Source organism: Orycteropus afer, unplaced genomic scaffold (genome assembly GCF_000298275.1).
Source record: "Orycteropus afer afer isolate SDZICR_OR568_19922 unplaced genomic scaffold, OryAfe1.0 scaffold00154, whole genome shotgun sequence".
In the NCBI taxonomy this organism is placed as follows: Eukaryota; Metazoa; Chordata; class Mammalia; order Tubulidentata; family Orycteropodidae; genus Orycteropus; species Orycteropus afer.
In genome coordinates, this window is record NW_006921741.1 from 3,249,914 (window position 1) to 3,275,091 (window position 25,178).

Here is a 25,178-nt window from a genome sequence, read left to right on the forward strand (position 1 = left end):
AGGTGAGACGAAGTCTGGCCATTCTTGCTTCCAAGGAGCATTCTGGCTGCACTTCCTCCAGGACAGATCTGTTAGTTCTTTTAGCAGTTCATGGTACTTTCAGTAATCTTCGTCAGCACCCTAACTCAAAAGCATCAATTCTTCTTTGGTCTTCCTTATTCATTGTCCAGCTCTCACGTGCATACAAGGCTATTGAAAATATCATGGCTTGTGTCAGGCGCACCTTAGTCCTCAAGGTGACATCCTTGCTCCTCAGCACTTGAAAGAGGTCCCTTGCAGCCAACTTGCCCAGTGCTATATGTTGTCTCATATCTTAACTGCTGCTTCCAATGGTGTTAATTGTAGAACCAATGTGAAGTCTTTGACAACTTCAATCTTTTCTCCATTTATCGTGATGCTGCTTATTGGTCCAGTTGTGAGGATTTTTGTTTTCTTTATATTGAGATGCAATCCATAATGCAGACTGTATTCTTCAATCTTCATCAGTAATTGCCTCAAGTCATTCTTATTTTCAGCAAGCAAAGTTGTGTCATCAGTGTATCTCAGGTTGTTAATGACTCTTCCTCCAATCCTGATGCCATGTTCTTCTTCATATAGTCTAGCTTCTTGGATTATCTGCTCGCCATACATACTGAATAAGTATGGGGAAAGGATACAACCCTGGCACCCTCCCTTCTTGATTTTAAACCACGCAATGCCCCCTTATTCTGTTTGAACAACAGCCTCCTGCTTGATGTACAAGTTCCTGATGAACACAATCAAGTGTCCTGGAATTCCCATTCTTTTCAATGTCATCCACAGTTTGTTATGATCTACACAATCAAATGCTTTTACATAGTCAATAAAACACAAGTAAACATCTTTCTGGTATTCTTTGTCTTGAGCCAGTATCCATCTGACAGCAGCTATGGTATCTCTTGTTCTATGTCTTCTTCTGAATCCAGCTTGCACTTCTGGAAGTTCTCTGTCAATTTACTGCTGCAACCGTTTTTGAATTATCTTCAGTAAGATCTCACTTGTGTGTGATATTAATGATATTGTTTGATAATTTCCACATTCTGTGGTATCATCTTTCTTTGGAATGTGTACAAATATGGACCTCTTCCAGTCTGTTGGCCAGGTAGCTATCTTCCAAATGTCTTGGCATAACCGAGTGAGTGCCTCCAGGGCGGCATCCATTTGTTGAAATATCTCAGTGGGTATTCCATCAATTCCCAGAGCCTTGTTCTTTGTCAATTCCTTCAGTGCAGCTTTTACTTCTTCCTTCAGTACCATTGATTCTTGATCATATGGCACCTCCTGAAATGGATGAAAATCAACCAGCTCTTTTTGGCACAGTGACTCTGTATTCCTTCCATCTTCTTTTGATATTTCCCAAATCATTCAATATTTTGCCCATAGAATCTTTCAATATTACAACTTGAGTCTTAATTTTTTTCCTCAGTTTTTCAGCTTGAGAAATGCCAAGCATGTTCTTCCATTTCAGTTTTCTAACTCCAAGTCTTTGCACATTTCATTATAGTAATTGGCTTTGTCTGCTTAAGCTGCTCTTTGGAATCTTTTGTTTGGCTCTTTTATCTTGTCATTTCTTCCATTTGCTTTAGCCACTCTCCACTCAAGGGCAAGTTTCAGAGTCTCTTCTGTCATCCATTTTGGTCTTCTCTTCTTTTCTCATCTTTTTAGTGACCTCTTGCTTTCTTCATGGATGATGTTCTTGATGTCATCCCACAATTCTTCTGGTTTTTGATGACTGATGTTCAATGCACCAAATCTATTTTTTAGATGGTCTCTAAATTCAGGAGGGATATATTCAAGGTAATATTTTGTTTCTCGTGGGCTTGTTTTAATTGTCTTTAGCTTCAAGTTTAACTTACATATGAGCAGTTGATGGTCTGTTCCACAATCAGCTCCTGCCCTTGTTTTGGCTGAAGATATTGAATTTTTCCATAGCCTCTTACCACAGATGTAATCAATCTGATTCCTGTGTATTCCATCTAGCAAAGTCTATGTATATAGCCACTATTTGTGTTGTTGAAAAAATGTATTTGCAATGAGTAAGTCATTAGCCTTACAAAATTCTATCATGCAATTTCCAGCATCATTTCTGTCACCAAGGCCATATTTTCCAACTATTGGTGATTCTTCTTTGTTTCCAACTTTTGCATTCCAGTCACCAGTGATAATTAAACACATCCTGATTGCATATTCACTTAGTTTCAAACTGCAGAAGTTGATAAAAATCTTTAATTTCCTCATCTTTGGCTTTGGCATAAATTTCAACAATAGTCATATTAACTGGTCTTCCTTGTAGGCATATGGATATTATCCGATCACTGACAGCATTGTACTTTAGGACAGATCTTGAAACATCATTTGTGATTATGAATGCCATGCCATTCTTCTTCAAATTGTCATTCCCAGCATAGTAGACCACATGGTGGTCTGGTTGAAAATCATGAAAACCAGTCCATTCTAGCTCACTAATGCCTAGAATTTCAATCTTTATGCACTCCATTTCATTTTTGACAACTTCCAATTTTCCTAGATTCATGCTTTGTACATTCCATGTTCTGATTATTAATGGATGTTTGCAGCTGTTTCTCAATTTGAGTCATGCCACGTCAGCAAATGGAGGTCTCAGAAGTTTTACTTATCCGTATCATTAAGGCTGTTTCTACTTTCATGACGCAGCTTTTTACTGGTCTTATTTTGAGAGCATTCCAACCTAAGTGGCTTATCTTCCTGCACTGTATTGGACAATGTTTCCAGGCTATTCATAAAGTTGCACAGTAATGTATCAGACAGTGTTTCTCTGCTAATCATAAGGTTTTTATGATCAATTCTTTGAGAAGTGGATGGCCTCCTCCTTCTTCCTAGTCTGTCTCAGTCTGTAAACTGTTGAAATCTGTGCACCATCTACAACCCTACTGGGTTGGAGACACCGGTGGCACCACCTCAAGCCACACAGCAATACGCCACCACGGTAGGGCAAACTGATAGACAAGTTTGTCTGCCTTAACTGTTTAAAACCTCTCCACCCAACCCCATCCTCCCCTTACATAGATCCCTAACTCTTTCCTGAGAAAGCTTCATCGAGAGGTCCTTGCTGAGCATGCTTAAATGTTGAGCTGATCTGAAGGTACTCAGAACCCATAACTGCACCAAGAAACAGGATCTGCTGAGGCTAGCCAAGAAGGAGGCAGCAGGAGCTTAGGCAGAGGATCCACATGGCAATGAGGTCATGGATGCCTTCTACAAGAGGATGGCTGCCTGGCAAAAGAAGCAGACTCCCACCAAGAAAGAGAAGGATCAGGTCTGGAGAACACTGAAGGAGCATGAGAGCATTCTGAAGCTGCTAGATGGGTAGCCCTCATCCTAACCTCAAGCTGCCTGCTGCCCAACCTGAGAGAGGGAGGGCAAGGAGGCCCACTTTCGTCATTGGGCTGCTGGAAGCCACAGCTGTAGTTATCTTGTCACATAAGGACAATTTCTCTAGGAACTGAGGACTGTGGCTCTTCCCTGAGGTATGCTGTCCTGGTGCTGTGCAGCCAGGACACAAGAGGCCCAGTTGGGCTGGATTGGGTCCAGTTTCTGCTTGGTCCCTAAGGTGACTGGGCTGCTTTTCTGGGCCTTTCTCTTTCCTCTTTTCATGTCACAATCTCCTACTCCCCATCCCCCACCACCTCTTCCCCTTCATGGATTTCTCCCTTGTGGTTTTGTAAAATGCAAAGGTTAAAGTGACTGCTTTTTTTCTTTTTTTGTAAGTAAGTAAATAAATAAAATGATGCTCAGTAAATATTATCTATCTACCTACCTATCTATGTATCATCATCACCCCCCATCTCATACACACACACACACACACAAACACACATCAATTGTAATGTTCATAGCTGATATTTTCAAATTCTGCAGTGCCTACATACTGGCACTCAATAAAGGTCAGTTGATTTGAAGGTCAGGATTCTATAATGGTCTTAAACTTATCTTCACAATTCCTATTTTCGTAAGACTAAAAATCATCAGTATCACTAACATTACTACCATTTATTGAGTATTTACAATGTGACTCAAACATATATATTTTGTTTGATCCTCATACCAACCCTACACAATAAATATTAAAGTAGCAATTTAAGATACAGAAATAGGCTTAGAAATACTGCATGATTTTCCCATGGACACCGTTATTAATTGGGAGTTGAACCAGAAATCAATCAAGGTCCACTGGAACCCACATATGAAAATCTGTGCAACATATTATCTCATTTTTATGTAAACTTTGGTTTTTGAAAATATTGTTACATCATTGATTTCTCTTAATTCTCAACACAGCACAATATGGTAGGACAGGGAAGGTTAACAAGTGAGGTTCACAGTGATGAAATAACATCTAGGATCAGATAGCTAGTAAATGATATTGTTGGTACCAGAATTCAAAGCTTGGTGTTCAGTCCAGAATCTTTCCACTATTCCATCCTGTTATCCTACACAGCATGCTCCCTTTTCCAAGTATGAACATGTAACATCCTGTCACTTCTTTTGTTTTCAAAATACATTGATAAAAGATAAAGAACATTTAGTAAATCTAGAATAGGGTTTTAAATTTGGTGTTAGCATAAATTTACATTTCCTTCTCTATTCCTTTTTACAGCTCCCAGAGAAAGGATTTATCAGGATTTTGAAAGGTCTGACTGAAATGGATTCTTAAACTTGAAAGATTTAAGTGAAAATATGGTTTGTTTTCAGTTTTATTTTCTTATCCAAGCCCAGAAGCATCTTCACAGGTTCTTGCTGTCATGAGAAAGAGGTTTGGGTTTATTTAAACTACACTTCTTCTGGTTTTTTAAGAGCCAAAAGAATTCTAGGCAGCTGTAGCTATTATTTATTGATCACCTACAATGAGTGAGTCAAGGAATTGACAGAATTAGGGCTAATTCTTGCAAGAATCCTGAAAGGCAAATGTTATTAGCTCTATTTCTAGATGATGAAATAGAGTTAGGTAATCACTTAAGATCATGCAGCTAATATGTCAAGGCCATGATTCAACCCCAAACTAGACCCAATGCCATCCAGTCGATTCTGACTTGTAGCGACCCTATGGGACAGAGTAGAACTGCCTCACAGGATTCCCAAGGCTGTAATCTTTATGGAAGCAGATTGCCACATCTTTCTTCTGTGGAGCAGCTGGTGGGTTTGAACTGGTGATCTCTCAGTTAGCAGCCAATCCCTTAACCACTGAGCCATCAGGGCTCCAAGTCAAAGCCAGGTCAGTCTGATTGGAAATCCGTGATGTCTCCCACTGCATTATGTTGCTTCTCTTTAAAAGAAGAGTAAAGTGATACTTCCCTTTGGCTGATGTAAGTACCTTAAATGTTAAACTCTGAGTCAAGCTGTGGGGGCTTTGGGAAAGCAGCTTAAAATTTTCATTATTTAAAACCCAAGTTGGTGGGAAGACCAAGCAAAAAAAATGAGTTATCAGCTACTTTGGGGTAGAGTTTTTCACCACCTGATGGTGAGTATTCATGAAGACCTGCTGGGCTAAATTAAATGTGGTATTATACATCCAAGAGCCAAACTGCACCACTGTGAGACCTGTCAAAGCACACATAACACACAAATCACCTGTTGGTTGGTTGTGCAGCATTGATGGTGGGCCTAGGACACCCCGCCAGGAGGAGTCACATGCAAATAACAATGAAGTAATTTCTTTCCCACGAAAAGGTCATTTGTTTCATCCTTGGAATATGTTCTCTTGGTATAATTTGTGCAGCAAGGATTGTGTATCACTTTATACGGAATTTCCTAAATAATTATCTACTTGTAAATAAAAAATAAAATCAGTTATTTGATGTTTTTTCCCTTTCGTATTTTCACAATTTTCCACGAAACCAAAAACATTCTTTGTCTTTCTTTAAGTACCTGATGGATAGGTAGTCTGGAGTGCAATGGGTGAACTGAATGCCTGTTTGCATCCTATCTGCTGGGTGACCTGTTTCAGTTAGGCAGGCAGCACATCAGAAACAGCACGTTATTCCACCTGTGACAAATGCCCAGCTAACCCAAGGAGGGCCTTGATGCCAATGCTCATAATGCTCATATCCTGCCCCACTGATACAGTTACTGTGGGCAAGTACCCTCTCTGCTTGGTGAAAGCATCCTGACAACTGGAGATAAAAATCAATCTCATCCAAGGTAGAAAAGAAAATGAATTAAGAGCAGTAAGATCCTACCAGGAGGGAATAACAGCATGAAATGTCCACAGTGCTGCATGCAGTGCAGGCTCTTGAGAACCAGTGAAGCCCTGAATGATGAGTGAATGGTTTGCACACCTGAGATAATTTACATGGACCTCTTGCATTCCTGCCCACTTTTCAGACTCATTTTTTACTTTTCCTATTCATTGCCTCTTAGCTACTCATGGAAAGATTTACAAATAATTCTAAAAGAATGAATGGGAAGGACTGATACATTCCTGCTGCATAGTCCAAGGGAAGGGTTTTTCAAAATTACACAGTATTCCTGAAAATGGAACTGTGCTGTTAACAATCTACATTACAAATGATTCCCCAAGTAGTGAAAACACAATGGCCTTTGCTTTAAATTAGGCTCTGACTAAAGTATGCTCCCATATGATACAGGGCAAGTATCAACCATTGGGTTTGGGCCATGACTGACTTTGCATTTAGCCAACAATTTCTTTGTGGCATTGCTGCTGAGTTCTGCTATATCCTTGTTCTGGACCAGAAAAAAACTGGCCCTTTTTCAAAGGTAATCTAAAGCAATCACTTCTAGTTCCTAATAACTTTGGCAATTACCATGTTCATTTTAGTGAAAAGGCTATTATACTTTTTTCTTAAATCCAAGCTCTTTAAGAATGAAAAAACCCACACAAAAGCAGCATTCAGAATAGATTTTTCTCTAAACAAAAAATGATCACATTAATGATACCACCATTACCTTAATATTAAAATCGATAAAGCTTAGCTTTACATTTCACTTCTCTGAAAGTCAGGTACATGAATCTAAATTGTTTAGATTTCCTTTAATTCTTGTAATATCATATATAAGGAGCCCTGATTACACAGTGGTTAAGCACTCTGCTGCTAATCAAAATGTAGACCACTGGCACTCACCAGCCTCTCTGTGGGGGAAAGATGTGGCAATCTGTTTCTATAAAACCTTGGAAAACCTAAGAGCTTCTACTCTGAGTTTTGAGTTCTACTCTGTCCTATAAGGTCACTATGGCAAAGAATTTTTTTTTTTTTTTTTTTTTAGTATCACACATACTGAGAATTACATTTTTCTGAGGACAGACACAAAGTCTTAGAGAAATCATATAAAGCTTGTAAGTGCCCAAGGACTTTATTGCCACAAGTGCAGAGACACTTTTAGGAAGGGAAAAGGGTTCAGAGACACCCAACTGAGTTGTATGTTTGGAGGGTATATTTTTGGGGTTGGGGAGGGAGAAGGGAGCAATGGCAGAGGTGTCTGCTATCAACTATAGGATCTTCCTATAGATAGGACAGCTTCCATGTGCCCAGCAGGATGGCCCAACACCCAAATAGTAAACAGAACTTCCCACAACAACAGACTCTATGATCTATCCTAAATTAATATTTAAAATACAAATTATTTTCATAAACTTCCTTTCTTAAAAACATGCCAAACTTATCTTTCAGTCTCCAGAAATCATGCATAAAGTCAAGAAAAAGGAAAGCTTTTGTTGTAAAAAAATAAATAAATTTTTTAAATGTAAATAATGCTAATATTTTTCTTAAGATAAACCCTAGAACTTCTTAGATCTTATCTGCCTTAGTGACTTCACAAGTAATGGGGCTCTGAGGGGCCATGTGCATGCATTCTGATAATATTCTCCTAATTATTCAATTTCTACTCTTACCCCCAAGCAGACAGAATGGTGTTTATGCACCAGATAGAAATGACATGATACATTTTGCTCAGCGTTTCCGTTAGCTCTTAAACTAATGTTGCCTGTTGACATTTTCAATTCCCAAACATAGAAAACTACTGAAATTCTTTAGATCTATTTGTCCACTGAGGGGTTCAGTGGTAGAATTCCATGCAGGAGGCCCACGTTCAATTCCTGGCCAATGCATCTCAAATGAAGCCACCACTTGTCAGTGGAGCTTTGTGTGTTGCTATGATGCTGAACAGGTTTCAGTGCATCTCATAGACTAAGAGACTGGGAACAAAGGCCTGGAGATCTACTTCCAAAAAATCAGCCAATGAAAACCTTATGGATCACAACAGTCCAGACCTGAGCTGGGGTGACTGATTTGACAGCAGCTAACAACAGCAATTTGCCCATAGGTTAATAATTAAATATACAGAGCAATTAGGGATGGGGAATTTTATTCATTCAATCAGTAAATGTCGCATGCCTATAACGAGTTTAGCTCTATGCCTGAAATTTAGCTTACAGCAACATATAAGGTATATATTATCTCTGCTTTGATTATAATACAGACTAATGGGGGGTCTTAAATAATTCCAGGGATAATCGTTTAATTGAAACTTTGATAATGGCAATAAATAAGTCTAAAGGCTATGAAAATACGTAAGGGAGACTTTATGGATGGTTTCCCTGAGGAACTGACATTTCAGCTGAGAAAGCCAGTACATAAAAATAAAATGTGTTCCAATCTTCATCTACTTGACAAATAAAATAAGAATGTGTTAAATTAATTTACAATGAAATGTATACTGTTCTACAGGAAATAAAAATCATTCTAAAATGCAAATGGCTAAAACTTATAGTCCCACAAAGTATGATTCCTTATTATGTAAAAGTGGTATCAGCCAGTCAAACCCTCATACTTAAGTCTTCTACTACAAAAAAGATAGGACAAAAGCAAGAAAGTGAGGAAAGAAGGAAGAAAAGAAAGAAGGATGGTTGGGCGGGAGGGAGGGTAAGAGGAAGGCTGGGAGGGAGCAAGGCTGGGAGGAAGGAAAGGAGGGAGGAAGAGTGGGAGGAAGGGTGGGAGGGAGGAAGAAAGGAAGGACTATTTTAACATGATTTCAAAAATACTGTGAAGAAGCTCTCCAGAATCCTGGCCCAAACATCCAAGCTGAGATGCCTCTTCTAAATCAGTACACATATTCTGGGGATGTAGTATGAAAAGTTTTCCAACAGTTTCAAACTCTTTCAACCTGAAATTTAAAAACATTCGTAATTATGGTACAAGCAGTCCATGGGTTATGAACAAGATCCATTCCTGTGTCTTTAAATCTTTAAGTGGAATTTGTGGGTGAGCTGGAACAGGTGCATGTCGTTCTTATTTAGCCTTACTTTAGTGCAAGCAATGGTTGGACAACTTTTCAGTGACTTAAAAGCTGCATGTGAAGGTGATTGGGATGAAAGAATTTTCTGTAAGTCATTTAATTGTTTCAAAGTGAGGACAAGTTTACACAACATTATAGGGCAAGGAGGAGTTATCCCTAAATCGGATGATCCCAACCAAGGAATGCTTGCACACACATTGCTAACAATATGACATTTCATTTGTGGAATACTTAAAATCTTAGGCTCCTGAAAAGGAAAAAAATGAATTTGAATCCTAGTTCTATCATCTAACAGATGTGGGACATCAGGTAAATCATTTAGCCTCTCTCAACATTATTTACTTCATCTGTGATATGAAGATACTGATGCTTACACATGAGGATTTTTGTGAGGATTACATGAGGTAATGCATGTAGCACTATAGCTGTCTCATATAATGAAAAGGCTGCAGTCTTAGGGTTCTTGGTTTGGTTGGTGGTGATGATGACAATGAAGATGAATACAAAGAAACCTACTGTAGTTATAAGGCTAGATTAAGACTTTTAATAGCCCCAAAAGCCCTGAAAAGATTATTAGCCTCACTTAAGATGAACTTTTCTTCTTTGGATGTCAAGAGAACTCACATTTATGATGCAATTAAAACAATTTCTTTCTAGAGCTTTCTGATTGCAGAATTTTGGATGTGTTAACCCATACGATCATTTCTCAATTTTTGTTGCCCATGTTATGCTAGCACATATTTTGTCTAAGCATATCCTCAGACTGTCTATTATATAATTCAGTATTGTTCAACATAGTGACTGGGAGATGTTAAGAAATAAAACCAAAGGAAGTAGCTTCTCTGGTTAAATACTTTCCCAACTGGAGGATGACTCTTATAGCCTCTTAATGGATAGCTATCTGATCTCTGTAGCTCCATCTCTCCTTGTTCCCTCCCCCTAATCTTCTACTGCAAGTGCCCTTTGTACTTGATCCAATTCAGTCCCTCACAAGGATTTTAAATCCTCATTCATCCACGTTTGTTTGTCAAGCCTCAAGAGTGATACCTAGGGAGCAGCAACCAGGGGCTCATAGCGGTTGCTCCTTACATCCAGCTTACAGCTTGGCTTCAGAGATTCTCCCTTCCCAAGACAACTGAGCCCTATCTGGTCACACAGATCAACTCTCTCTCCTAGAATATGATTTTGATTCATTTTCTTGGCTATATCCAGCACCCTCCCTCTGGTGGATCATCATCTCCAGTGCTGAGCCACAAGTAGTCATCAACCACATTAAATGACTAGGGAGGCTCACCAGGAACCAAGTCTAGGATGACAGCCAGTCTTCCCACCCTGAAGCAGGCCTGTGGCTATGCAGCCTTTCTGGGTTGGAGAGCTGCAGAGCATGGATGACTAGCAAAAGATGAGGAGGAGACAAGCTTGATGAATTTGCTGAGTGGAGGTGTAACTGAGTACCTTAGAATTGAATATTCTTGTCCTTTATACTTCTCACCTCCCAAACTCAATTTATAGGAAAACAAGTGTGTTCTTTCTCAAGCGATCAATTTTTTTCTCCCTCCCTCCCCCTGTGTATGTATATGTATACGTATATGTGTGCATGTGTGTTTAAGTGGTACAAATAGTTAAGTGCTGGATTACTAATTGAAAGGTTGCTGGTTCACACCTACCCAAAAGACCTCTCTATAGTGGAAACAATGGACAGTCACAAATTTTTACTGAAATTTGTTCATCTAAATGTCTCTATTTTTGAGAAAATCCTGGAGCACAGCATTTAAAAAGATGATCCTTCCTGCCATTAGTTCACTGCTCATGGATTATGCCATCATCTCTCTCACTCCCCCTGAATCCTTGATACATACTTTTTCTAAATTAAGAATAGCTCTGGCTTTGATGTCCTTTACCCAGTCTCTCCATCAAGATCACCCCTTAGGAAGAAGAGCTGAACTCCAGACCCTGGAGTTCCAACATCTCTCCAGGGAAACAGCCATCATTAAAACAATCGCCTTTAGAGTTTGTTGTTGTGTGCCATCTAGTCATATTATTTTTATGTACACAGCATCGTTGGTACATGTGCTTCTATTCTAAGAGGTGAAGATTACAAGCTAAACTTTATCAACATGTGAGTAGTTTTGTTTTTTGCTCTCCAGAGAATGAAGTACAGAAAACATAATGATGTGGATTTCATTTATTGAGTATCAGTAAATCCCCTGGCCATACATTCATCTAAGAACCACACTGGTTATTTAGAGATAAAGACAGTGTGTGCATGGGGACTAGTATATTTACTGAGCAGCTTGAACCCAATTATAGAAAGCCTCCCAGTAAGCATAGCCTGAAATGTGGTCATAGGAAAAAAGGAAAGAAAATAATGAGATATCTTTCAGGCAAGTCTGTTTTATTTGCTGATTGGTAGTAACTAATGAAAGCAATGTTGAAGAATGCAGGCACACTAGCAATATTTCCCAGACAATAATCCAAATTGCTTTTAACACAAAATCCCACCAGTTTCTTTAAACTCTCAGAGCTTCTTTGTCCATACTGCTTCAGGGGAGAAGCCACCTCTGGAGAGATACATAAAGCCTATGTCTGCATGCCCTGTATGTTAATATTAAATACAAAGCCCGCCCCCCCCCCGGGAGAAATAAGTGGATCACAAGACAAATTTTAGTGATTTTTATAACATATCTCAGCAACATTTGTTGTGGTAATTAATTATAACTCTCAGAGAGGATGTAAGGGATAAGAAAGAGAGGGAAAAAAAGGAAAGAAATACTTTTCTAGAACTTACTATGATTCCTCTGGTAGCATAGTGGCTAAGACACTTGCCTGCTAACCAGACGGCTGGCGGTTCAAACCCACCAGCCACTCCTCGGAAGGAAGGTTGGGCAATCCTACTTCTGTAGTGATACTGCCTTGGAAACCCAAGGAGGGGTCGCTATGAGTCGGGGCCGACTCGACGGCAAACAACAACAACAACAACAACACTATGATTCCAGGCAAATAACAAGAAACTGGCACATATACAAAATCATGTATTATGATTGATTTAATTTTGCCAGTAATGACTTGGAGAAGTTAGGTAATTTCTCAAGTTCAGCTAGTAAACAGTAGAACAAGACTAGAGCAGGTATTTCCAGACTCCTGTTTCTGTTACTCTTCCTGCCTAACCCACAGGAAAAAAAAAAAAAAAAATCACTGGTGCCTGGCTATTGAGGTAGCTTTAGGGTAACTGGTATATATTAAGAGGTCAATGCAAGATGGAAAAATTCAGAAATGAGAACAGAGGTATGAGGGCCACTTATGGAATGAGGTAGAAAGGATCATAGCTGCTTGAGGAAGATGAGAGATGAACACTGGCTGGGAGCACTGGCAGCAGGAGCAGTGGGATTGGAAGAAAAGTTAGCTGGAGGAAGAGTGAACTTTCTACAGATCAATGAAAATGGGAGAGTGTCTTTTCAACTGGTAAACGTATTTAAGCAGGCCAGGGCTATGGTAAATCCAGAAATGGATAACCCTGGTTGCCATCCTCAAGTAGCATACAGCCTTGTTTGGAATGAGGGTACATGGAAAAGCTCAAGATTTAGGGTACCAATATCACTACCCAGTAGCTTTAAGACCATTACTGAATTTCTCTGAATTTCAGTCTCTCATCATAAAGTGGGTATCATAGTACTATTGTTGAATGGTCTTAGCTCTTGGGATATATATTATACCTGGCTGCAGCACAGATGCCTAATATACAGTGGTGGTGGTGGAATACAAATGGCTATAACTAATAAAAGAGAAAAACAGAGGAGAAGATAGAGGGAATATATCAGGAAAAAAAAAATGCTTGACTTTCATTGTTGTCAAGTGGGTCTTAGATGTGGCTAGACATGAAAATCAGTTGGATAACTTGTAAAAAAATATGTGTGTATATATATATGTATATATGTGTATATGTATATGTGTGTGTGTGTGTGTGAGAGAGAGAGAGAGAGAGAGAGAGAGTGAAATGTTCTTTTGCACCCATCTCCCCAGAGCTTCTGATTTAATTATACAGGGTAGGACATCTGCACTTAGAAACCTCCTTAGTAATTCCAGTGTGCAGCAAGTTGTTGAGAACTACTGCTTAAAAGAACAACTCTACCTCAAGGAATCCCAGCCCTGGATGAATCCATATGCTGACATAAGGGATGAAGTAAAAAAGTCACGTCTGTATGGCCTTGTAGGTACAGTGGTGGAGTGGTTAAAGCATTCAGCTGCTAACCAAAAGACTGGAAGACTGAACCTACCAGCCATTCCATGGGAGAAAGATAAGGCAATCTGCTTTTGCAAAGATTTACAGCTTTGGAAACCCTATGGAGCAGTTGTACACTGTTCTATAGGGTCACTATGAATTGGAATTGAGTTGATGGCAGTGGGTTTGATTTTGTTCCTGGTTATATGGCTTTGTAGGAGCCCTGGTGGTACAGTGGTTAAGCACTTAAGCTGCTAACAGACAGGTCAGTGGTTCAAATCCACCGGTGTTTCATGGGACAAAGATGTGGCAGGCTACTTTCATTAAGATTACAGCCTTGGAATCTCCATGGGGGCATTTCTACTCTGTCCCATATGATTGCTATGAGTTGGAAATACATTTGGGAAAAGGAGCTCTGATGGTGTAGTGGATAAGGCATTTGGCTGCTAACCAGAAGGTCACTGGTTCAAACCCACCAGCTGTTCCGCAGAAGGAAGATGGGGCAATTTACTTCCATAAACATTTACAGCCTTGGAAAGCCAAATGAGGGTCACTATATGTTGGAATTGACTCAATGGCAACAAGTTTTCATGGTTGGGTTGCCACTGATTCTGCTGCAGAATCTCTGTGCTCTTTCTAAATAATGGCTATGTCTGTCTTTTCTCTGTACAGACCTTTTTTAAGAACCACCATTTCAGATTAACTTTTCTTTCTTTCTTTTTCTTTACAAAAAAAAAAAAAAAAAAATGCAACCACTGCTGTGGACTCGGATCCAACTCATAGTGACCCCTCCTTGGGTTTCCAAGGCAGTATCACTACAGAAGTAGATTGCTCAACCTTCCTTCCAGGGAGTGGCTGCTGGGTTTGAACTGCCAACATTCTGGTTAGCAGTCAAATGCCTTAGGCACTACACCACCAGAGATTACATTGGGGGTCAAAAGACCAGGATTTTAAGTTCATTCTTTCTGTTACTTATTTCACTTTAATCCTATCATATTCAAGCCTAGACTTCTCTTTCCTTTTCTTCTTTTCTAGGCTGACATAACCAGTTCAATAGCCTTCACCTTTCATTCAGTTGGGGAACTGTGACTAGGTTAGACTAACTATTCTGAAGTTTGGGGTATACCAAGCACACTGCTGACACTGGGTCCAGGCACCCCTGGGAACTCTACGCATCACTAATGACAAGATTCCAGATCTCAATCAGAGAGTAAAGTTTCCATTAGCTTCTTTAATTATTATTTCAAATCACAGCCTGAAAAGAATATTAATTCACAATTTTAAATTAAGTAATAACATAGCAAAGGTATGCTCTAGGGCCCATAATGAAGGTGGTTTCAAGCTGGGCTTTTTTTTTTTTTCCCCCAATATCATTTATTTCAATTCTTTTATAAAATATAGATCTTAGATTTTTACCATTTTGTGAATCAGAGTCAGAGATATGGTTAGAGGCAATACCAAATGGATTGTCTTTTGTGTTTCTGTCAGTTGAAATGGTCAATTGTAGAATGATGATTTAGTCCAAGGTAAGATGTTTATATATCTGTTTCAGGGTAAATAACACCTCCCTCAGGTTTGTTAAGAAGATTAAATGTGGCAGTGTTTATGAAACACTTAGCCCAATATATGGCCTGAAACTATAATTAGTTTATAATTTCTTTTCTTTTTTTTTTTTTTTTTTAACAAATACTGATAATACTACATTCTAAACTGAACTCACATACAGACAACAGGCTCAAGAAAGAAAAAAGAATTTGGGGCACTAACACTAAATAACTGTTTTGTATAAAACAGTGAAATAGGACTTGGTACTGTCACTGATGATGCCAACCTGTTTATGACAAAGCCATGCAGAAAAAGAAAATATATATACACTTAATTTAGGTTCATCTGTGAATTTGGAATTTGTGCTTATTCAGGCAGAATTAGATGCTTTGGATCCCTTGCTGCTAACACATGTAGCATGCCAAGTCCTGGAGCAGAAACTGTGCTCTGCCCTGCAAAAGAAAGATGGACATACAAGGAAATAATGACAGCAGAGTGCAACAAAATAATGAGAGTGGTGAGTGCAAAGTTCCATGGGTGCACAGAATGAGAGAGGAACTGACTGTGTGGAATAGGAGAAAGCCTCACAGAGTTAGAAAATGGTTTCAAAGGTTAAATTGGAATTCACTAAGAAAAAAGGAGGGGGCATGGCCCAAACATTAGGATAAGCAAATGCTTATTAGAGTTAAATCTTGCCCAGAGTCCATGTGTGAACAAGGGTTCAACCTTGGTTATATTTATTACAGAGTTTATAATATTTCAAACCTGAGGAAAAAGTCCTTGATTGTGTCCTGTGAGCTGATTTTAATCATAACCAGCTGACTATCCCTATCCTTCACCTTTAATTCACTATTTGTTAAATGACTATGATGTGCTGGAAACTGTGCCAAGAACTGAGGATGTGCTAAAAAAAAAGAAAAGAAATATCCTCTCCTTAAAATCTTGTGGAAACACTTAAAAGGTACCAACAGCACTGAATGTGTGGAGGAGCAATGCAGAATGCTTGGGAATGTTTAGCAGGTGAGGGCAGGAAATGCTTTTATATAGAATCCCTCTATGCCCCTAAACACGCAATCACGATGTATTAATTATCATTGTTGACGGGAATGCAAATATTGGTAAGAAGAATCTGGTGAAAGAAGTAACTCTGGAGATCACATGATAGAATTTAGTAAGACTAACAACTTATTTGTTGCAAATGCCTTTTTTTCAACACTACCAAGAGCACCTGTACATGTGGACTTCTGCACATGGAGTACACAGGAATCAGTTTGACTACATCTATAGCAAGAGGTGGTGGAGAAGCTCAATATCTTCAGCCAAAACAAGGCCAGGAGCTGACTGTGGAACAGACCATCAACTACTAACAGGCAAGTTCAAACTGAACCTGAAGACAATCAAAAGAAGTCCACGACAGCTAAAATATGACGTTTATTATATCTCTCCTGAATGTAAAGACCATCTAAAGAATAGATTTGGTGCACTGAACACCAATGACCAAAAAACAGAGGATGTGTGGGATCACTTCAAGAACATCATCCATGAACAAAGCAAAAGGTCACTAAAAATACAGAAAAGGAAGAGAAGACCAAAATGGATGTCAGAAGAGACTCTAAAACTTACCCTTGAATGAAGAGTAGCTAAAGCAAATGGAAGGAATGACAAGATAAAAGAGCTGAACAGATTTCAAAGAACAGCTTGAGAAGACAAAACCAACTACGATAATGAAATGTACAAAGACTTGGAGTTAGAAAATCAAAAGGGAAGAATGCTCTCGGCATTTCTCAAGCTGAAAGAAAAAAAAAACATAAGCCTTGAGTTGCAATACTGAAAGATTCTATGGGCAAAATATTGAATGATGTAGGAAACATCAAAAGAAGATGGAAGGAATACAAAGAGTCACTGTACCAAAAAGAACTGGTCAATGTTAATTCATTTCAGGACATGGCATATGATCAACAACCAATGGTACTGAAGGGAGAAGTCAAAGCTGCACTGAAGGAATTGGGGGAAAACAAGACTCCAGGAATTGATGAAATACCCACTGAGATGTTCCAACAAACAGATGCCATGCTGAAGGCATTCATTCAGCTGTGCCAAGAGATTTGGAAGACACCTACCTATCTGGCCAACTGACTGGAAGAGATCTATATATGTACCCATTCTAAAGAAAGGTGATCCCACAGAATGTGGAAATTATCAAACAATATCATTAATATCACATTCAAGTAAAATCTTAATGAAGAAAATTCAAAAGCGTTTGTAGCAGTATATTGACAGAGAATTTCCAGAGGTGCAAGCTGGATTCAGAAGAAGATGTAGAATGAAAAATATCATTGCTGGTGTCAGATGGATCCAGCCTGAGAGCAAAGAGTACCAGAAAGATGTTAACTTGTGCTTTATTGACTATGCAAAAGCATTTCATTGTGTGGATCATAAGAAACTGTGGATAACATTGAGAAGAATGGGAATTCCAGAACACTTGATTGTGTTCATGGGGAACCTGTACATAAACCAGGAGGCTATCATTCAAACAGAACAAGAGGATAATACATGTTTTAAAATCAGGAAGGGAGTGTGTCAAGGTTGTATTATTTCACCATACTTGTTCAATCTGTATGTTGAGTAAGTAATCCAAGAAGCTGAACTATATGAAGAAGAACGTGGTAGCGTCAGGATTGGTGGTAGACTCATCAGCAACCTATGATATGCTGATGACACAACTTTGCTCGCTGCAAGTGAGGATTACTTGAGGCATTTACTGATGAAGATTAAAGACTATAGTCTGCAGTATGGATTAAGCCTCAATATAAAGAAAACAAAAACCCTCACAACTGGACCAATAAGCAGCATCATGATAAATGGAGGAAAGACTGAAGTTGTCAAAGACTTCATATTACTTGGTTCCACAATCAATACCAATGGAAGCATGAGTCAAGACATCAGATGATGTATCCCATTGGGCAACTCTGGTGCAAAAGACAGAGCTCTTTCAAGTGATGAGGAGCAAAGATGTCTCTTTGAAGACAAAGGTGTACCTAACCCAAGCAATGATATTTTTAATTGCCTCATATGAATGTGAAAGCTGGACAATGAATAAGGAAGACCGAAGAAGAGTTTATGATCTTGAGTTGTGGTGCTGGTGAAGAATACTGAGAGTAAATTAGGTCACAACCCTGATCTGATGTAAGGTGAGCTTTCCTGGGGTGTGGCCTGCATTACCTTACATTTTAACCCTCTGTGGTTAAAAGTCAATTCTGACTCACAGTGATCCCCATTGGGTTTCCAAGGTGGGAGCTCTGGTAGTGTAGTGCCTGAGGCACTTGAGTGCTAACAAGAAGGCTGGAGGTTTAAATCCACCAGCTAGTCCTCAGAAGGAAGGTTGGGCAATCTACTTCTGTAGTGATACCACCTCAGAAACCCAAGGAGGGGTCGCTATCAGTCAGGTCTGACTCAACAGCACATAACAACAACAACAACAACAACAAATCTTTATGTAAATAGATTGCCCTATATTCCGTCTGTGGAGTGGCTGGTGGGTTTGAACCACCAACCTTCTGGTTAGCAGTCAAGTACCTTAGGGACTGCACCACCAGATCTTCTTATCTTTTATCTTAGAAGAGCTAAAAGGAGAGAGAAGTAAGCAGAGAGGGTAGAGCTTGACTACTGTCATGAAAGAAGAGCCAGAAGCAGAGTACATCATTTGGATCTGGGGTCCCTATGTTAAGAACCTCCTAGACCCAGGGGAAGATTGATGCCAAGACACATGGAGATCTCCAAGGGATGCCTGGTCCACAGATACGGACAGGAAATAAAGACTTGCTCATATTGCTGACAGAGCAAGAAAGCCTTCCCATATAGGTGGTGCCTTGAATTTGGACATCTAGCTCCTAAACTGTGACTGAATAAATTTTGGTTTGTTAAAGCTATCTACTTGTGGTATTTTTATTACAGCAGCATTAGATTACTGTTATGGTTACCTAGTGCCGCTCTGATAAGAATATGCCATAATTGGGATAGCCTTAACAAACAGGAGTTTATTCTTACAATTTGGAGGCTTTAAGTCCAAGTTCAAAGTGTCAGGCTCTAGGGGCTGGGTGCAAGCCCCTCAACCTTGGGGTCCAACTCTACCTCCTGCTCCCGGCCCACTGGAGCTAGAGGCATTTCTTCACTAAGATAGCTAGCTGCTGGCTGCTGAGGCTGAGAAGCCCCAAGGTTGACAAGTAAAAAGGCACAGTCCCGATGGTGCCAAACCACATGGCAGCCATTAACTTAAGTCTATTATAAGGTCGGCAGAGCATAGCAGGCTGCTGAGCAAAAACACAGCTACATGCAGGGTCCAAGTGTGCCATAGGCTAGAGACCATTCCCAAGGCTTCTGCTTATATATAGGAAGCAGACCACATCCCAAAGGCAGCTAACTACTCAGCTGCTTGTGGTATATCCCACCATGGAGTTGATTGCCAGTCTCATCATGGGGAATAACTACCACCAGCTGCCCAGCCACTCAACCAGGCCCAGCCAAGTTAACACACAAACATAACTACCACAATTACTAAGTCATTATTCCATTCATAACTCCTTCCATTGCACAAAAAGTTAGGATAGAGATGCTACCTTTTATTCAGATTTTAGAGTGGTAAGTATATGATATTCCAATCTCTTGTAAATTTAATGAAAGTAAAAGGAGGATAAAAGGCTCAAACTTCCTTATTTTACTTTTTAATCCTATGTAATACAATTCTAATGCTATGTGTATAATATTTGTGATCTCTAACAAGAGGTCACTTTGGCTGAAGGGTCCAACTGCATTAGAAAGAACCTTGTAGGAATTACTGCTAATGCAAGCTCACACAATTAAGCGGAAGGAGAGGAGTAGAAATGTTGGCCAGATCACTGGTTTCCCATAGACTATCTTTCCAAACATGGACAAGAAGAACAATTTTTATGCTGACTTTGGAAAATTACTGCAGCAAATTGTACTTGAAACACAGATTTGGAAGTTCTGAAGCCAGCATACTTGGGGAATGTGAAAGTAACATTTTGGAGTGAAGGAAAAGTGCTGTACATGACTAAATATTAAACACCAACAAAAGACATTCAAGCCTGATTTTTATTAAAGTCATGATGTTTAAGCTTTCTAGGCCATTGCTCTTCTTTCTAAGCTCCCAAACTATTAATTATTACCTACTCTCTTAGATATTGGAACAGGCCACAGAATTATAGTAAAACTTTATTTAAAAACAAACAAACTTGGCCTGAACATAATGTATAATGTACCAAGAGAGTCACATGAAGACTTTCATCTCCTAGAATGAGAATCACATGTTGAAGCTAAACACCTCACAATCTATATATATATATATATTTTTTTTTCCCCCCCTGAGGTTTCAAAGTCATTCTCCTGTACTTTGTGGCAAGAGCCTCACCTATAGAGCTAGCACAGAGAGGGAACCTGAGAGCCTTCATGGTATAAAGCAGGAGGTCAGCAATTTTGGCTCACTGGCCAAATATCACTCACCTACTTTTGTAAATAAAGATTTATTTGTACAAAGTAACACTATTTGTCTATTTATAGTTGGTTACTGCTTTAGTGTTTCAAAAGCAGAGTTGATTAAGTTGCTAGAGACTGCTGTCTAGCCTGCAAAGCGAAAATTATTTACTACTTGATCCTTTATGTAAAAAGTTTGCTGATCTTCAGTATTCAGGATAAAGCAGTGGATTAAGAAGGAGGAAAGGAAATGTATTTCTGAAGGTAAAATAGTAGGCCTTTTGTTATTTCATTTAACTCTCACTGCATTAATCAGAAACACAAAATATTTTCTTTTTACATATATGTCCAGGATATTGTTTCTGAATCTAATCACCCCAGTGAGTTCCAACACTCCCCTCAAGGGTCTCAGTTCAGTCATATCATATCCTGTAAAATCTTCAATATTCTCAAATGGATCTGCCTACTTCTTTCTAACTCTTACATTTATTGCAGTATTAGAGAGTATTCACTTATTTATTTATTAACTTGCCTGCCTTTCCTCCCAGACTATAAACTGCTTCATTTTAGAGTATTGTAATCATCTTTATATCTCATGCCTTGCATACAGCCTAGGGTATAACAGGCACACACTGAATTTTTGTTGAAGTTATCTGGGGAAAAAAAAAAAGTGCTAAGCAGAACTATAAGAGAAGTCAGTTTGCTCAAGGTCATGTAGTCAATATGTGATGAAGCTTATATTTGGACTCAAATCTCCTGACACCAAGTCAAGTGCTTTTTCCATTTAATTTCATCTAATGATGAGGCTGAGATTTCATTTTGGTTCTGCTATAGAAAATCTAGATTTCAGTGTCTTCATCTGTAACGAAGGATGTTGCACTATGGAAGGTCCTTTAAAACCTCTTGTCTGACAATCTGCATGTTTATTTCTCTAGATTATCATAGAAATCACTAAAATGTATGATAAATGGCTGTTCTGTGATTCATCTCAGGACTGGAGAAGTCTTCTAATGTAATCTAATACAAACACTCCACCACTCCTCTGGAAGCCTGCTGTACTGTGATGGCTTGTGTGTTGCTGTGATGCTGAAGCTATGCCACTGGGATTTCACATACCAGGAGGGCCACTCGTGGTGAACAAATTTCAGTGGAGCTTCCAGACTAAGATTAAGGATGGGGCCATCAACTTCTGAAAAAAACGGCCACTGAAAACCTTATGACTAGCAGTAAAACACTGTCTGACATGTTACGGGAAAATATTATGAGTAGCACTGAAGCAGTGCCTGATATAATGTCAGAAGATGAGTCATTCAGGTTGGAAGGCACTCAAAATACACCTGAAGAAGAGCTGCCTCTTCAAAGTGGAATCTACCTTATTAATGTGGATGGAGTAAAGTTTTCTGGTCCTTCATTTGCTGATGGGGCACGGCTCAAAAGGCGAAGAAACAGCTGCAAACATCCATTAATAATCAGAATTTTTTTGAATCTGGCAATTATATGGTTTACTATGTTGGGAATGATACACTGAAGAGCAATGGTTGTCACTTGTCAAAAATAACATTTTAAGATGTATCCTGAAGTATAATGTTGTCAGTAATAGGATAATATCCATATGCTTACAAGAAAGAGCAGTTAATGCTACTGTTATTCAAATTTACAGAGCAACCAGGAAGAAATCAAACATTGTTACCAACTTTTGTAGCCTGAAACTGACCAAACACGCAATCAAGATGTATTGAAAATTACTGGTAATTAGAATGTAAGAGTTAGAAGCAAAAAAGCATCAGTAGTTAGAAAATGCAGCCCTGATGATTGAAATGATGCCAGAGACTGTCTGATAGAATTTTGAAAGACCAATGACTTATGTATTGCAAATATCTTTTTTAACAACACAAATGGTGACTATACACATGGACCTAACCAGATGGAAAACACAGAAATCAGACAGAGTACATTTGTGGAGAGAGCCAAAGGAGCAGCTCAGTATTATCAGTCAGAACAGGCCCAGAAGCTGACTGTGGAATTGCTCATATGCAAGTTCAAGTTGAACCTAAAGAATTAAAACAAGGCCATGAGAGCCAAAAATACCACCTTGATTATATACCAGCTGAATTTAGAGAGCTTCTGAAGAACAGAGTTAACATATTGAACACCCATGACCAAAGACCAATTGTGGGAAGACATCAAGAACACCATACATGAAGAAAGAAAAAGGTCATTAAAAAGACAGGAAAGGAAGAAAAGATAAAAATGATGTCAGAACTCTGAAACTTGTTCTTGAATGTAGAGTAGCTAAAGTAAATGGAAGAAATGATGAAATAAAAGAGCTGAATAGATTATTTCAAAGGGCAGCTCAAGAAGACAAAGTAAGTGTTTTAATAAAATGTGTAAAGACCTGGAATTAGAAAACAAAAAGGGAAGGGCACATTTGGCATTTCTTAAAATGAAAGTACTGAAGAAAAAAATGCAAGCCTCAAATTGCAATACTAAAGGATTTTGTAGGCAAAATATTGAACAATGCAGCGAGCATCAAAAGATAGAAGGAACACATAGTCACTGTACCAAAAATAATTGCATGGTGTCCAACCATTCCAGAAGGCAGCATATGATCAAGAACGAATGGTATTGAAGGAATGAATCCAAGTTGAACTGAAGGAATTGGCAAAAAACAAGGCTCAAGGAACTGAAAGAATACCCAACGAAAAGTTGCAACAAATGAATGCATTTCTGGAAGCACTCATTTATGTGAAGAAATCTGAATACAGCCACCTGGCCAACCAACTGGAAGAGATCAATATTTATGCCCATTCCAAGGATCCAACTCATAGCCACCTCCTTGGGTTTCTGAGGCAGTATCACTAAGGAAGTAGATTGCCCAACCTTCCTTCCAAGGAGTGGCTGGTGGGTTTGAACCTCCAGCCTTCTGGTTAGCAGTCAAGTGCCTTAGGCACTACACTTAGGCACTAAAAATAAGCTTCTATTTGTTTGTCACTATCACACACATTGCTATCCAACACAATGTGGACATTATTTAACAATATCATTAATATCACATATGAGTAAAATTTGCTGAAGATAATTAAAAAATGGTTGCAGCAGTATATTGACAAGGAATTGCCAGAAATTCAAGCCAGATTCAGAAGAGGGCACGGAAAGAGGGATATCACTCCTGATGTAAGGTGGATCTTGGCTGAAAACAGAGAATACTAGAAAGTTGTTTACCTCTGTTTTATCAACTCTGCAAAACCATTCAACTGTGTAGATAATAGCAGTATGGATAACATTGTGAAGAATGGGAATTCCAGAACACTCAATTGTTCTCATAAGCAACCTGTACATAGACAAAGAGGTTATCATTCAAACAGTAAAGGTGATACTGAATAGTTTATATCAGGAAAGGTATATTTCAGGGTTGAAACACAAACTTACTCAATCTGTATGCTGAGCAAATAATCGGAGAAGGTGAACTATATACAAAAAAAAGCATGGCATTTGGATTGGAGGAAGACTCATCAACAACCTGCTATATGCAGATGACACAATCTTGTGTTCTGAAAGTAGAGATGACTTGATGTACTTACTGATAAAGATCAAAGACTACAGCCTTCAGTATGGATTGCAACTCAACATAAAGAAAATAAAAATTCTTACAACTGGACCAATAAGCAACATCATGGCAAATGAAGAAAAGTTTGAAGTTGTCAGAGATTTTATTTACTTGGATCCACATTCAATGCTCATGGAAGTAGCAGTCAAGAAATCAAATGACATATTGCACTGGACAAATTTGCTGCAAAAGACCTCTTTAATGTGTTTAAGAGCAAAGACATCACTTTGAAGACTAAGGTGCACCTGACTCAAGCCATGGTATTTTCAACAGCCTCATATGCATGAAAAAGCTGGACAATGAGTAAGGAAGACCAAAGAAGAGATGATGCATATTAATGGTGGTGTTGACAAACAATACTGAAAATTTCATGCACTGCCAGACATACCAACAAATCTGTCTTGGAAGAAGTATAGCCAGAATTCTCCTTAAGAGGGAAAAATGGCCAAACCTCCTCTGACGTACTTTAGTCATGTTATAAGAAGAGACTGGTCATTGGAGAAGGATATCATGTTTGGTAAAGTAGACCATCAGCTGAAAATTGGTAGACCCTCAAAGAGATGGATTGACACAGTGACTGCAACAATGAGCTCAAACACCGTGAGGATGGCACAAGACTGGGCAGCATTTCATTCTGTTATACATAGGGTCGCTATAAGTGGGAGCACACTCAACAGCACCTAACAACAGCAACAACAATGAAAACACTTTCTTAATTCAGATACCAATTACCTCCCTGGTAGATGGCTGTGCACAGGTAGAAGCTGTTCCCATCCCACTGTGGAAGGTCCTTCCTAGCTGTCCATGGGTAGAGAGTAGGTGGTCACTGTTTTAGGTGCTACTAAAGAAATACATGCACTTGAGTAGGGTGGGGGGACTAGATTGCATACCCTCTTTAATATGCCTCATCCTGGATAATATTGTTGTTGTTGTTGTTGTTAAGTGCCGTCGAGTCGTTTCCGACTCATAGCGACCCCATGCACAGCAGAACGAAACACTGCCCGATCCCGC

General features: G+C 39.1%; 1 pseudogene; it reads left to right on the plus strand.

The window, feature by feature from the left end:
- LOC103201550 overlaps nt 1–25,178 on the plus strand; it is a 151,759-nt pseudogene that overhangs the window by 7,485 nt on the left and 119,096 nt on the right.